The sequence below is a fragment of the Lepidochelys kempii genome, chromosome 4, assembly GCF_965140285.1.
Source record: "Lepidochelys kempii isolate rLepKem1 chromosome 4, rLepKem1.hap1, whole genome shotgun sequence".
Classification (NCBI taxonomy): domain Eukaryota; kingdom Metazoa; phylum Chordata; order Testudines; family Cheloniidae; genus Lepidochelys; species Lepidochelys kempii.
This window is the reverse complement of record NC_136383.1, coordinates 13,103,455-13,120,199: the sequence shown is the minus strand read 5'-3', so window position 1 is coordinate 13,120,199 and position 16,745 is coordinate 13,103,455. Positions and strand designations below refer to the sequence as shown.

The window sequence follows — 16,745 nt, the reverse complement described above, 5'->3', positions numbered from 1 at the left end:
AGCTTTATGTGACATATAGGGAACAGCTGATTCATGGATTCTAAGGCCAGAAGGGACCACTCTGATCTAGTCTGACCTTCTGTAATGAGGGCCTAGGGTGGGGCAAAGATTTTACTCGGACTCATTTGGGATGACCTGCTTCTCTCTCTGTGCCATCACCACTTGTGTGTAATAATTATATAGCCCTTCTATTGACAGTAAGTTGTTTTGGGTAAAGAACACCTTTTCATTCTGTGTGTGTAGAGTGTCTGTCACAGTGGGGTCTGATCCAGGATGGGGGGCCCCCTGCATGCTACCACAGTAATAAAATAATAGTACTAATTCTAATCATATCACACCATGCTCTCGTGAGCTCCAGAGATGAATAGTATACTCCCTTGGCATTGCATTCTAGCTAGCTTATCTTTCCACCGACTTCCAGGGGCCAGGTCCTCACCTAATATAAGCCATCACAGCTCCCTTAACCTCAGTGAGATAGGCAGTGCAGCAAGAACACTGAACTGGGACTCAGGAGACCCGTGTTCTATTCCTGGCTTAGCCAGTTGACTCACCTTGGGCAAGTCGCTTCCCTCCCTGGGCTTCAGTTTCCCCATCTGTAAAATGACCTCCTTTGTAAAGCACTTTGAGAGCTACTGATGAAAAAAGTGCTACAGCAGAGCTAGATATTACTATTATGCAAGGGAGCTCTGACAATTTACATCAGCTGGAGATCTGAGCCCCAGGTCCTTATAGTTCTGGGTACTTCATATTTGAAGCTCGTAGGTAATAATTTTGTATATGCTACTGGATAAAAAGGTATTGGATTTCAAATGGTCCAGAAATACTCTCCCTTTCCTTTCAACCTTCTAGCTTATATTTCAGCACTGAATCGGGTTTGAATCACTCTGTGGTAAGTTGTGCTCTTCCTTTAAAGGAAATTGAAAGGATGGCTGTGGATTCTGATGTAGTTTGCAAACAAGCCATCAGCTATATCCATGTTAATGGCAGACATTGTAAACAAACAAGGAACTTGAGAAGATTGACTTGCCGCCAGCTAAGCCCAGCTTTTGCTCCATTAGATTAATCACATATTGAGGGAATCATTCTCAATGTAATAACAGGCATTGCTTAGTTGGTCCAGACTGTTAACATTTAGAGAAGAAAAAGGAGTGACTTGAATACCGATCTTTGCTATCTTTGTGTTTGGGCTTCCTTAGACCTTAATACTGAGCTGCCTCACAAAGCAAGAGATGAGAGAGTCACATGTCTTTCATTCAAAATAAAATGTCCTATACAGTTTACAATGAAAGCATTAAGAAGTGTACAACAGGGAACAGCCCTGCGCTGGCAGGGAGATGGACTAGCATACCAGGAGATACGGATTCAAACCCATGTCTTTTCCGTCTAAAACTGATAAGAAACTATTAATAATTAGTAGTGCTTAGGGGTCCCAACTGAGACTGGAACGCCAAGGAGCCAGGCGCTGTACATACACCTAATGAGACTCAGTCCCTGCCCCCAAAGAGTTTACTGTCTAAGAAGACAAGAAAGACAAATGGGTGGAGGAAGAAAGTATTCTCTCCATGTCAGAGATGGGGAATGGAGGCACAAAGAGTAAGTGGTTTGCCTAAGGTCACATAGACAGTCTGTGGCAGGAATTGACTCTGTATCTCCTAGGATCCCAGTCCAGTGCTTAGCCACAAGACCATCCTTCTGTTTTTATTTACAGCAAACATTTTAAGGCATCTCCTCAGCCGTGGTCAGTTGTCATAGCTCACCTGTAAAGCTCCACAATGGCATTCTAACAACAGACACCAGCTGAGGATCTGGCCAATCACTTCCACCGACTAGCGTAATAAGGGACACAAGTGCAAAGTAATCTAACAAGGGTGCAAGGTGGGCTGTTGGCTTCCCTGTCTCACCCACACCAACCAGTGCTACTGCCAGAGTCCCTTTTGGGCTGTCAGCCACCTGTGTGAACCCCCTCTCCAACCTCCGGCCACTAGAGGGTGATGCAGCTCACCAGAGGACCCACTGGCTGCAGTCAAACAGCACATGAAGCCAGTACAAGCATTTGGCTTCTTTCAGGAGGATACTGACTACTCCTGCGAAAAGATCCCTTCCCCGCCAAATAGGCTTAGAAAGATGCAATGATGAGTACCACAAAATCAATCTTCTATTATGTTAGAACAACAGCTCCCTCTAGTGGTGACCATGGTATTTTATCTGTTGTGTAACACCGGAAGGATCATCCTGTTGTGATAACTGGGCCTATCAATTTACTTTAATTTTGAGCTCAACTGTGAAACATATGTGAAAGTTCATAAGGTGTCACAATAATCTATAACAACAAGGGTTGATGGGAAAAGGGACAAAAAAGAGACAGAAAGACTGAATTAGTCTAAACAAAAGAGGCCTAGTGATATAATTCAAGGACTGTGTTAAAATCATGCTCAGTAAACAAGAAAATATGGGTCCGGAAATTAATGAACCAAAAGGGGCATGTCGGATATTAGGTCTAATTTGTGGATAAAATAATAAGGGCATGGGCACGTCTACCCATCAAGCCCTTTTTGAATCCTTAAATAAAGAGGCTGGGGGGGGGATACAGAAGAACAGGTGGAGGCTACTGGAACACGTTTCACCATTATAGCTGCCACCACCACCATTCACTGGTATCCTGGGCCTTCGTCATCCTAATCCTCAGAGATGTCCCGACCAAACCCGGCCAGAGAGAGGGATCCTGGGTGACATCACCGCCTCTACCAGCTCCAGCTGAAACCCAACCACCAGCTGAGGTGAAAAAGGATCAGACTTCAACAGCAGCAACAGCTCCAGGCTCTTTCAACTAACTACGTCTCTTTTCCCCAGAAAGATAGTTGTTCCTGTCTTTGATACCATCTAAGGGATGGTCAAATGGGGTGGGGGGGAGAAGGGGGTGTTCTTCTAAAACTCTCCCCAGTTAAAGGGAAATGGAAGAAGAGGTTACTGACTTTGTGCAGGAACTGCAGTTCTTTGAGATGTGTCCCCCTGTGGGTGCAAAGCATTGTGAGGCACCCCAGCTTTCAGGGCAAGTGGTGGCAACCCATCACTGGTCTGAACTGCACCCCAGAATGTCATAATGGGCGCTCTGTTCAAACACTGCTCATGTCTGAAAGGGTGCTGCCGAGTTGTTGTACCTGTGGTGCTGGATGCGAGGTTGCTTTCACAACAATATTCCCAGAATAGCTATGTTACACATCATGCCTCAGCAATCTAACTGCTGCTGCTGTGAACGTAAGACTGTGTAAACAGTGCACAGCGACAGCCATCCTTCTTTAGCGACCCATGAGAAAAGTCTATTTTTAGCGACTGCTGTAGGCCACGGTGGCCCTTGTAAAACAGGCAGGCAGTGCACAGATTTGGGCCAGATTCTCAGCTGGTGTAAGCAAGCACCGTTCCACTGGCTTCAGCTGAGGAGCTGGGCCTGAGGAATGTTGAATCTGCTAAGTGAGGAAAGAAGAAACCAGTCTGAAAGAAGCAAAAACCAACTCGAACCTTCTCCTGGAATGAGAATGAAGCTGACCCTGTCGTTGAGCTAATGGACAAGAGAGAAAGAACCTCAGCTGGTGGCAATCAGCAACTCACTGCTGAAGTCACTGGAGCTACCCCAGTTTGCAGCACCTGAGGATCTGGCCCATTGTCTTTAGGAATGTGGTGTCAGCTTTGGCCAGCAGCAGAACCTCAAAAGGATTAATCAGAAACATCCAGGCCCCCAGTCATCTAGCTGCATCTCAAAGAAATAAAGGCATTGACTAGCATGGTTGTTCTGACTGGGCCAAATGCCTCCCTCAGTCAGATACAACAAACAACAACACATTTCACTTATTTACTGTGTGTAAATGATCGCAGTTGGGGCCCAGTCCCTCTCCCTTTGAGCGCAATGGGAAAGCTCCCACTAACTACAATGGGTCAGGCTCCTCAGCAAGATCTATGTTTGCAGGTTCCTATTTGTTCTGTGTCTACCTCTCAGCTTCTCTCATTTTAATCTCCAAACCCACCAAGTTCTACACAAGTTTGGTGTCACCTCACTTCTACTATTGATGTTATTTACATCAGAAATTCAGAAACCAGGCCCCTGACACTATAGAAAGAGCTATTTACAATAAAGGGAGGAATCCTACAGCATTTTAAGTTACATAAAATTTGCACGTCTCTCATTTTGATTGTCATACATTGTAGCTCACATTTGGGTGTGTATAGGTTGATAGTTTTGGCACGGTCAAGAGACATCCCAGATGTGGGAGACCTTGATTGTCTTAAGTATCATCTTAGTGCCAATGACTTGCTGTGTTCTATTAATGTAAACATTTTTGCTTCAAAGTCTGATGATTATGAATGCATAGATTTTAAGATCAGAGGAGACTGTTATGATCATCAAGTCTGATCTTCTGCATAATACAGACCAGCATACAACCCCAGCAAGTAATTTGTGCATCAAGCCCATAACTTCTGTAAACTCATAACTTCTGTTTAAGCTATATAGCATATCTTTTAAAAAGATATCCAGTTTTGCTTCAAAGACTTCAAATGATGGAGAATCCACCACATCCCCAGATAATTTGCTCCCATGGTTAATTACCATCTTCTCTGTTAACAAATTTTGCTTTATTTCTAGTCTGAATTTGTTACAGCATTAGCTTCCAACTCTTTGATCTAGCAGAAAAAGAAATGCAAGAGCCATCTACTATCAGAAACGTCTTTCCCATACAGGTATTTGTAGACCATAAGCAAGTCACCTCTTTAGTTTATCCAAGAGAAAGTAAACAGATTGAACTTCTTCAGTTTTTCACTATAAGGCAGGTTTTCCAGACCTTGAATAATTCTTGTGGCTGAACACTTTCCAATTTTTCCAACATGCTTTTTGAAGTGTGGACACCAGAACTAGATACAGTATTCCAGTAATGGTCTTACTAATGCCACAGAGAGAGGTAATACCACCTCCTACTCGTACATGATATGTCTTTGCTTACACATCCAAGGATTGCATTAGCCTTCTGGGCTACAACTTCGCACCTGTACAGTTGGTTATCTACCATTCCCTGGGTCCTTTTCCATGTCACAACATTCCAGGATACCGTCCCATATCTTGTAAGTACAATCTACATTCTTTGTTCCTAGATGTATGACCTGGCATTTGCCATATTAAAATGTATGTTATTCAAATGAGCCAACCTTACCAAGAGATCCAGAACCATGAACTGCATTTCATTTAGGTGGATAGGAGCAGCTAAACAGTGGGGCCCAGATTTTCAGAACCACCAACCTAATCTGCACACATTTTCCATGACTGTGCATGCAATCACTGTAATGTCATATGCATGTGGCTTTTTACATGTCTGTCCTTGTGCACACTCTGTCATGCTAAATGTACATTTAAATTTGGAGCACACACGGGACTGGACTATTCCAAACAGGGTTTAGTATTAACATTGCACCAGTGGGACGGCATGTGGTCAGCATGGGTTTCTGCGAAATTTAAGCTTCCTTTGATGCTTCTAGAAACCCTGGTTGCCAACAGAACTCCTCACGTGTGAACGAGTGCAGTACCATACCAGGGGCCCATCATCCAGTGGGACACAGGACAGAGTGAAGGGTTTGCTACCACAGCAGCTCTGAATTCCCAAGTTCACAGGATGGGAGAAGAAGCCACGGAGAAGCCATATGTGGGTACTTTGTGCCTTACACTGTGCTCAAGTTCAAGAGGTTGACTACTACAAGCTACAAGTCAATAAGCTCAGGTGCTCTCAGCTCTACAGAAAGCCCTGGCTTCCCATCACTTCCACAGACAGTCACGACACCCAGCTAACAGCTGCTTCAAACGTTTGTCCCCAGCGGCAATATGGCCACGCTTGATGTAATGGGGGAAGATACTTGTTTCCCCCCACACACCTGTGATTTTGGTTTTCTGCTCACTATTTCTCTGTCACCAGCAGAGCAATGCTTGTTCATTCCACCCTCCATTTGCAACACATCCTGCTGCCCTGTCACCTCACCCAGCAATTATTTTACAGGCTCTTCCCTTTGCATGCTGTTTACACTTAGCTCTTTATCTGACTAGAAGGGACCAGTTCTTAAGCCTTCAGTATGCTGTGTGTTTTATTGCTGTTGTTTAAAAATACAGTGGAGCAGGAAATGAATTTGCTTTCTCTCTTGCCAGAGGAGCAACCTTTTCTGTAATCTGCCTCCTGAAGGAGCACTGCAGTAACAATACAAGGGAAGGGAGGTATTTTCTTCTCGTATTTCTCAATGTGTTTAAAACCAGATGGCAGAAAATGTATTCAAATGGCATGGGCAAATGTACAAAAGATATTAGCAGTGGAGTATGTAAGGCAGGAAATTATTACTCATTTTAGCAGGGAGTGGAATGTGCACCTAAGGTGCATTTGATAAGGCTCCCTGATGTGCAAACCAATTCCTTCTCTGACTCCCAGCTGACTGAGCATGAAGAATAAGCAAATTCCCCTTGGCACTCAGATTGCAGGCCCAAGCTATTAAAAAAAAAAATTCTGAGCCAAATATTTTAGAAAAAGAAAGTATAAAAGAACCGGGGTGGGGAAGTGTTGTGGAAGGAACGAGCAGACATTAGCAACAGATCTTTAGACTATTATTGCCAACATGGTAAATACACTTGAACTCCGGGAGGTGTGGCGAGGTGCATGACTCTGTCAATAAACCCCTGAGTGCCTAATCCACAGAGGAGTTCCAGATCTGGAGATTATACACCCATAAATGACAGCTGGGGAGCATGACTTGAGGGCCACATGGTAAGACAAGACTGTTGAGGACAGATGGTCCTGTGGTTAAGGCACTGGGCTTGGACACCTGGGTTCAATTCCTAAGGCTGCCCCAGACTCCTCGAGTGAGACTGGATAAATCAGTTGGTCTTTTTCTGCCTCAGTTCCCCATTTGTAAATAGGACTGCCAGTGCCCATTTTGTCCATTTAGATTATAAACTTGCCAGCACAGGGACTGTCTCTCACGATGTGTCTGCAAAGTGCCTGGCACAGTGAGACCCAACCCTGATCTTGGCTGTGACTGTCAGTCGCAACTGAAATTACAGCTAGAACTCAATGGTAATAGTGGGGATCAGCTCAGATCCTCCCATTACAAAAGCACAGCCCCCTGTGTTGGAGAAAAAGGTGTATTGCCATTGTCTGTTAACAGCTTGACAGTATAGGGCCTCTGACACATAGGTGAGCAGTTCTGATTCCATCCACTAACGGAGTGGTGGTGGTGTGCACACATTTCAGTACATGTATTACAATGCCTAAATTCAGTGATTAAATTTGTAGTGGGGAGGCTAAAGAAACCATAGGAAATTAGAGATTTGGCCTGACTTTCAGAAGTCAATAGGAGCTACTGGGTACTCAGTACATCTGAAATGTGGGTGTCTTTCCAAATTTGTCTCTGTTAATCCATGCATTCAACAGCTTCAATTTAATACAAGCATCAACATCTTTAAAGCATCCATCTGTCACTAGTAAGAACAACTTGTTTTATTCATATTGCAGACACTATATGACACTACAAGTTATATTTATAGTAGCAGTGAAAACTAAGTAGTTGGATCAAGCTCAGAAATAAAAAGCAGCAGCCCAGGTCTAGCTGATAAGCCATTTGATAATCATGGAGTGTATGGCGGATACAGGCATCAGGCAGGATGGTCCAGTGGTTAGGGCACTGCCAAGCAGTTGAAATGAGAGTTCAAATCCCTGCTCTGCCACACACTTCCTGTGTGACTCTGAGTAAGCCTGTGCCTCGGTTCCCCATCTGTACAATGGGGATAATAGCACTGCCCTGCCTCCCAGGGGTCTTGTGTGATTCCCACATAGTACTGGGGGCCATGTAAGTACCTTGGACAGAAACCAGGTATTATGGGGTATGGTTTTATACTCCTGGAAAGCTGACGCCACTACTGCTGGGTGTGTATGCTTTCATTTTAGACACAAAGGGGCTGATTCTACCCATTTATATATAAGACAGAAGGATGGACTAGATGACCTAACAGGGTTTTCCCATCTCTTATTTCTGTGAACAGTATCCATGCAGAGGCTGGAATCTGTTGCCAGCATAAACTACGTGAGGGAAAATTAAGTGCCCAAAATGGGATTACTGCCTTATTGTCTATAGCTGAGTGGGAAGAGTTTTATTTAATGTTTCATGCACTTGTTTTACTGTTCCGTGCACCACATTACATCATCCCATGTGCATTTGAGAACCAGTTGTTAAAAACAAAGCTTTAAACCTGGGCTGTCAAACGCAAAGGAGATTCCATGTTTAGTTATGATCCAGGGTATAAATGCAACACTTCATACATACTCCCTTCAATCCCCAGCAAATCCCCCACTGATGTTTGCACAGAGATGAAAGCGACAATACAACCTTTATGTCATTAGGTAACTTTTATCTATCATTTATTCAGTACTTCATTGTGATATTCAGAAAAAGGGCTCCCTATGGGGCCACCATTACGTCTGCCTTTTGTTTTTCTTCCTTCCTCCTTTCTCTCTTAATAAGTCTCTTCTATTCTTCCCTCTGCATTTCTTTCCCTGCAGCTACTCCCAATTCCTACCTCATTTCCCGTTCCATCAGCTAAATGTTTAACTATTTAATTGCCAAGGTGAACACTGAAGCATCTGCATTGGGCTTTTAGAGCTGACACTTGAATGAGATTAATAGGGAAGTTCATCCCTCTTGGTCATTGTTTCAGGCTGTCTGCAGGCTCAGGCAGACATTGCAACATCCATGGACACTCAGTTCACATTTGGGAGGTCCTCTCTGCAGACATGAGAGCTAGAAATTTACTTTTGTTTTAAAAAGGAGAGGTGAGCGTGAGCACAATCCGAGTATGTCATGGGGGCCACAAACAAATCATTAGTATTTACTGCTTGTATTACCGTACCACCTAGGAGCCCTAATCAGGGACCAGCACCCCTATGTATTAGGTGTCCATCCACTTGTAGAACAATGCAGGCCAGATCAAGCCAAGGGACCGTATGTTTAACACTCCTGCTTTAAACAGTCTGATTAAAAATCTCCTCTGAATTGCTTGGTTGTCTCTTCTGATGTCATAAGCACACTATTTAACCACTCATATAGAGTTCCTGAATTTCTAATACGAAAACAAGCAAAGAAAATACTTTAAAAGTGGTGGCTTTCTGTGTACATCAGAAAGCAGCAAATAAAAAGCAGCAAAAAAAAAAAATAGGTTTGCGCCATTATTTGCAAGTCACTTTTAATGAGGAAAGTGGGATTGCTCACGGCAGTGTGAGTTTGTCTCACTCCCTGTGCATGATCTCTTGCAGCAACTACTGAAAGCATTAGCCAGTCGCACGTTGAGAACTCAGGTAACAAATGAGTGTTTCAGAAAGTTTGTGTCTTCAGCCAGCAATCCTAGTCCACCATAGGCAATTTACAAAAAGAAGTCAATCTGCTAAGCACGCCCAAGAAAGTAGCTTGTTAATTCCCTTCAAAAAGAATCAAAATTAACTTTTCATTCATTTTATCGTCAACTGGCAGCGAGCTGCAAGACATCAGCTACTTGCACTTTTACCCCTTGAAAAACAGCATTATTATATTTAGAGAGAGATGAGCTTGACCCAGTAAAAGATGGGGGCCAAACAGCCCCAAATGTTGGATTTGGCTCCAGATCTGAATTTAATGGCTTTGGCTCCTAACATTATATGGGCTGAACCAATACCCCAGACCTGAACCTACACTACATAAACCTTGGATGCAGAATTTCACCCAGATGAGTAAAGTCAAGCATGGGCCCAACTGACAGGCTGCTGAAGTCAGTGGAAGTACTGCTGCTGATCTCAGTAGGCATTGCACTACTAGACATTACTTGCATAAAATGTACAGTATCAGTGCCATAGTGAGAACAAGAAAAAATAGTCTATTTAATACCATTGTGTCTAACCAAGGATCCCTTAGGTCTGGGAACCTTACACACTTATTGCTGGGTGCCCCACAATTTGCTCTTGGATCAGGATACTTTCTTCCACCATGCTCCACAGACTCAAAGCAACCACAACGTCTTTACGGAAGCCGTACAATGCCTAAACCTGCATCCCACATTGTCCCAGGCCATAAGGAGCTTTCACAACTCTGGAGGATATTACAGTGCTTATTACTATATTAGCCTGAATGGTCAGGTGCATTAGGAGTCGGGTAAAGATGATCCATGCCTCAGAAGATCCTTTCTGCTGTCTGTCTCTGAATCTCGCTCACATACCTTTGAGTTTTTGCATTTCATCACACAGCAACACGCCGACTTAGCAACATTCCCCTACCGGCAATGAAGGATCTGTGCCCCTGGCCATGTTTGTGTACAGAATGGCTTTCCTTAATTAGTCTCTTTTATTTCTCTACTGTATTTCACTCCTTATTTCCTTCTTTTACATTTTTATCTGATTGAGGGTGTTTGTTTTTCTTTTTGCTTTTTCCCCTTTCTCTGGAATCCTTAACCATTTCCCTCCACTCCTTGTTTTGTGTTGGAGATGGACACATTTGCCTACTCTCTCATGGCCCCTCCTCAGCCAGAGGGCCGAATCGTGCTTCTTTCATGGGTCAGCAGATTTCATATCGCTTCTGACCCACAATCCTGAAGTTACTTGCGATCTCCAATTTCGTTTCCCTTTGCTCCTCTCTCAGGATTTTAGCCTCCATCTGTCCATGTCAACATTTGAAGGCCAGATTCTCTGCTGGTGAAGTCAACGGAGGACAAGCTGAGGATCTGGCTCTGATAGTTAGTTATTTGTTAATTGTATACTTATAAAATGCAGTAATATTCCATTGATTAGGGATATGAAACCACTTCATATGAGGAGAGATTCAACAGACTGGGACCGTTCAGCATGGAAAAGAAACAACTAAGGGGGACTATGATAGAGATTTGTAAAATCATGAAGGGTGTAGAGAATGTGAATAAGGAAGTGTTATTTACCCCTTCCAGATAACACAAGAACTAGGGGTCATAGGCAGCAGGTTTAAAATACAAAGAAGTACTTCAAACATCACACAATCAACCTGTGGATCTTGTTGCCATGGGATGTTGTGATGATCAAAAGAAGAATTGGGTTCAAAAGAAAATTAGATAAGTTCATGGAAGATAGATCCTTCAATGGCTATTAGCCAAGATGGTCAGGGACACAACCCCATGCTCTGGAGATTCCTAAACCTCCAACTGCTAGAAGCTGGAACTGGAAAATAGGGGATGAATCACTCAATAATTTCCCTGTTCTGTTCATTCCCTCTGACGCACCTGGCATTGGCCACTGTTGGAACACAGGATACTGGGCTAGATGGACCATTGATCTGACCCAGTATGGCCGTTCTTACATTCTTATGTAACTGGTTAGTGGAGCTTGCAGCACTTTGGCATGGATACTGCATGAATAAAATTATTATGCTCTATCTCCTTCTTCTCTAATGGTATATGGCATTGATCATCTTAAGTTGCCATCACTGTGACATCTAATGTTACAATTCAGGCCTTGGTCCTGATCTTCAAGGCCATCCATAGCTTAGGACCCAGCTGCACATGTGAGCACATCTCCATCTGTCTAGACAGTTATGCTTCTCTAGGGCAATGGAGTTAACAAAATGCAGGATGAAGAATGTAAAAGACAGAGAAAATATTCTCAGTGGAGAGAGTTTGAATGTGGGACAAGCTAAGGAAGTCTGCAAGGCCCTCCTTCATTTGAGAGCCTGGGGTGAATAGCAGAATACTTTATGAAGGGAGTGGGGAAGCAGAGCGGATGTTAACCCTATGTTCACTGGGGACCAGGAAATACCCTTGCACCTTATCAGAAGCTGTTTAAAAACTGGACTTCAGTTTGATCTATTTCAGTGGGAGCACAATTAGACCAGTGCTGAGCACTTCTGAAAATCCCATCTTACAACTGCATGTTTTACAGAAAAAAAATACAGCAGAAATCACGAACCTGTTAGCACTGAGAACGCTACTGCAAGTGAACCATGTCACATGATGAAATGACATGAAGCACCACAACCAAACCAAAGCTCCAAACCAAAGCAGAGCTCCCATAGTATTACCTCTGTAAAGCAGGGACAAGAGTATTCGGGATTCCCCTGTTGGAGACATTTATAAGACGGGAGGAAAAGAGAGACGGGACCATGCCCTGGAAAATAATGGTGGCAGAAATGCTACATGGTTCCATTTTAGAAGTATACTTGCGGAACGCAGGACACTGTAGGCTATTTGTTAATTTTTTCAGATGCTAGGTCATCTCCTCTTTCAATAACTCAGCAACTTTAATTAGAACCCCAGGCTGGCGGTTGAGCTGTGCATACTGAATGGGCGCTAAGCTGTTCTGCCTCAGCTGATTCCTATGGTATGGGAAAGCTAGTCAGAAAAACAAGAAAGAGGCTCATTTGTGCTGTCACTGGAAGAAAAAGGACAGATTCCCAGCTTGGACACAGGCTTCTAGCACACTGGGAGTTGTGGTCCAGTGAGTCAGACAGCTGACTCTGCCCTGCCCCCAGAACAGAAGGACAATCAGAGACACACACACAGAGGCAGAAAAGACTCTAGTAGTAATAAGCTTAGCTTCTAAGAGGAATTGCACTGCAGCTGATGATAGCCACGTATGATATGCACCAACTCCCGCACATAAACAAAACTAGAAAGGCCAACTGCAACAGCACCAGAATATTACTCTGAACCCTTCCCCTCAGCTGTGGGGGTGCGATTGAGAATGCAAATCCAGATCGAAAACCAAACGTCAGCACTGGCCTCTACCTCTCCACCGTGATAGAACCAAAACCTCAGATCCAAACCCCCCAGCCCCTGGTAGATTCAAGCCACAGACTTGGATTCCGATACAGATTTTGATTCTAATACAAACACTTCCATCTACAGAATGCATTTTATCTGCAGAGATCACAGTGATTTACATAGATGAAATCGCTTAATAACACCCCAGGAGGTACAGTGTGTAATGATTATACATTACAAATTCATTGAGCACTCAGGGAAACTGAGGCAAAGTTAAGTGATTTGCCCCAAATCCTGCAATCCATGCCAGGTCTGTGACTAGAATCCAGGAGGCTTGATTCAGGGGTCACAGCTCTACCTACTAGATCACACCCTAACTATATAATCCACAATGCTATTTAAAACTGAAACAGCCATTCTTTCCCTCAATTGCACAGTAAAGATCTGATCCAAAGCCCACTGAAAGCAATGGGATTCTTGCTGTTGATTTCAAATGAGCTTTGGATCAGGCCCAGAATCCTCATCCACAAATTAAAAACACAGAAATGACAGAGAGCATATGGTTGCATCTTCTCCTAGGTAGCCCCAGAGAGGCAGTAGGACTCTGCTTTGAAGTGACTGAGCAGCATCCCTGACTTGCTGTGTTGATGGGGAGCAGTTGAAATAGCTCTTTCAGACATCACACATGGTAGGACATCGTGCGCCAGAATGGCCCAGGTGTCAAGTCACAGGTGCCCCTGACTCTCAGCAGGAGAGATGAAGATGTTGGCTGAGAGTCTTTACAGGATGGTGATGGGGAGGGAGAGGAGGGAAGGAGGAGGAAGCAATAACGCACTGTACCCTGCTTGCCTACCTGCGGATGACCAGCTTCAGTGTCTTGTAGGACCCCTTCACCAGTGAGATGGCCTCCCGCCTGGAACTGCTTAGTTCCACCTCATTGATGTTCACCACCTCATCACCAGCCTGCAGCGAGTCCGCTTTCCCCCCTTCTTCAACCTGCATGGAAGAGAGGAGAAAAAGCAGTGAGAAGCAATTGGCTCAGATTCCCAGGCAGGGTTTGGCAGCCTTTTGTGGCACTAAAATGAGCCACTTCATCGGGGACAAGTTTTACAGGCCCACAGCTCTGCTCCTGAACCAAGAAGCAGCACCTTCACCTCCCGGCACCTAGAACTCTCTGCTTGCTTCTCTCGCCACTTCATATGGATGCAACCAAGATCTGCAAAGAATGCAGCCCTCTGTGACTTTTCCAATGAAGCTGAAAATTCTCTGTGATATCTGGAAGCAGTAAGGGGTAAGGAAGTGGTCATGAAATATTTCCTGGTCAGTTTTATAAGCCAGAGCCATGAATTCTGGATCAAGCTGCAAAGCTCAGATCAGATCCAAGCTTCACTAAAGCATGAAAGGTTCAGATCCTGTGGTTCAGATCTCTCTCTAACAGGGGTGCTGGAATAATTTGTATTGTGGGGGTGTGGAGAGCTATTGAACCAAACTGTAAACCCTGTATATGATGGAAACCACTTCAAGCCAGGGGATGTGACAACATCCCTAGTTCCAGCACCTATGCGCTCTAGTCATTAGATTGGTTGATCAGCAAGAGCAAGTTGCTAACATGCAAGCTGTAGAGCAGATGCATCTAAGTTAACACAATTAATAACAACTGGGAGCACTCCTTTGGTACTTTTCAACTGAGGATCTCAGTGCACTTTATAAAGGGAGGTAGCATTTTACAGATGCACAGAAAGGTTAAGCAACTGGCCCAAGATTATGCTGTCTGTCAGTGGGAGAACTGGAAATAAAACCCAGGGGCTTGGTTCTTCCCTGCTCTACACCTTGTGCAGTCATCTATCCCTGCACAGTGTCAGCTACATTCTCACTTACACATTGCACAGGGGCAAATGACTGCAGAAGGTTCAGGGGAGGGGAGGGGAGAACCAGGTCCTGGTTCTCCTGACTCCCAGTCTTGTGCTCTCTCCATAGAGAAAGGCTGTCTCCTTACTCATCCGCCTAAAGTAAGGATACTAGGCATTGGGGTGAAGTTAGGTGACACAATGGGTTAAGGCACTAAGCGTTCACTTCTAGAGACTCAAGTTCAATCATGCCACAAAACCACCACTGAAAATCTGCTATCATACAAGACATTTGGTGGATCATGCTCAAGAGAAGCTCAGATCTGGGACAGCAAGGCTTTTGCAGATCAGGACTGAAGTCCAGCGATGTGGCATGACAGAAGGCATGCTACTGCCTCCAGCAAGGCCTTCAAGTTCCTCAACACCATATTCAACTAAAAATTGTAACTGAACTCCTCTTTGCAGATTCACGTTCTCAGAACTCACACAGGCCTCTGATCCAGTCTGCTGTAGTCCAGTAGGATGTCCGTGGAGAATGGCTGATGCTTAGGTCTGAGGGATTTTCTTATAAAGTGAAATGATTGATACTTCAGGAAGTTGTCACGCCAGGCAAAGAGTAACTGAGCCATAATGCACATTCCGGCACATTACCCAGCTTTCTTGCTCTATAGATTACTGTCAGTGTCTCAGGTGTTTCAGTGTGAACAACAGTTTCTCGTAGGAGGTAATGGCCAGTTCTTCGGATGAGAAGAACAGGATTTAGCACATACATCATATAGAACATCACATCTTCAAAGCCTCCTCCAAACATTAATACCCTTGCCAGGTACCTAAGTGTCATTGCATACTTAAGCCTTCTATCAAGTTGTTGCTGAATTGGGGTGGGGGGGCAGGGGTGTTTTCCCCCCGAGAACACCACAAAGCCAAACAAATGAGAATTTATATAAAGGAGCCAGGCATGTATCACAATTCCCAGGAGGATTTAGAAATGCTAGACCTTACTGGCAAAATAAATTAGATGCCTAAATCATAAAATCAAAACGCAGGATTGTTCCAGCTTGTCTCAGTTGGCAGGGGCTATGCAAGAACACAGGTGGTATTGTTTTCATAGAATAGAATTAGCTTATAATTTTACAAAAGGGGGCGGGGCCTGTTTTTACAGTTAAGCAAACTAATTAAGTGCTTAAATACTTTGTTGCACTGGGGAGCACACCAATGCAAAGGAAGTGTAAAACCACAACAAAGATACCACCAGCATATCTGTGCTGTGTGCCCAGTTCCCAGCACTGTCAAGCCAATTCGTCTCATCAATAAAACCCAACCTTCAAGCCTTGGTGATCTCTCCTGGAAATGATGCTAGGCAGTGCCTCTTGAAGCCACTCTGCATCACAAGGCGTTCAGCAGAACCGCTGATGAATGTTTCCAAATCATACAGGCTCTCAGCCATCCTTTCCACCTCTGCCTAATACAGACACACACTGTCCCATTAGAAGATTGTTTTATCATTTTTTTTTAAGCCAAGAAAGGCTTTGGCCACTTATTCTAAAGGGAAATACTTGTGTTGTACCAATAAAATAAAAACCAGCAGGATCTTATTAAAGGGAAAAAGGCAAAATACCACATTTATTGTGAATACAGAAAGAATCATAGTAAGCAGTTAGTTATAGCTATAACATTCCATTCAATCTCATATTTATTCTCACATTCATTCATACAAACACACACACACACACACACACACACACAGGTTCTGCAAGGTTGTTATCATAGTTACCAGCCTTAGAGTTGCTCATGCCAAGTCACTGGCCAGGTGGCCTGGACATGAGGAGGGAGCAGGGCCTTGTCAGATGCTCATCTGATGCTCCTGGAAGTTGGTTTGCAGAATCAGACCCCAAAGTTCTCACTTTTTAGAGTCTATTTTTATAGGAATTTCTTCCTATGCCAGTCTATGGGAATTGCTTCATCATGCTGTTGCTGAATCAATCAGCAGATAGCACATTCCTGACGACTCCAAGATGTTATCTTGTTCTTTGGTTCTCCCATTCTTGAGGCTGTTGGGTGGATTCCAGTCTGCCCACCGGGGGGGGATCCTCTGATTATTTCCACTTGACGCCTTCTTCAGCCGATGGACACTG

General features: G+C 44.1%; 1 protein-coding gene across 1 annotated transcript in view; it reads right to left on the bottom strand.

Annotated features, from left to right (window-relative positions):
- The window catches only part of SHROOM3 (shroom family member 3), a 164,047-nt gene extending 150,291 nt beyond the window's left edge, over positions 1–13,756 (bottom strand). Inside the window, exon 1 of the mRNA XM_073340435.2 lies at positions 13,617–13,756. The gene's annotated coding sequence lies outside the window, so the exon portion shown is untranslated. The remainder of the gene's footprint in view (positions 1–13,616) is intronic.
- Positions 13,757–16,745: the final 2,989 nt, after the last annotated feature.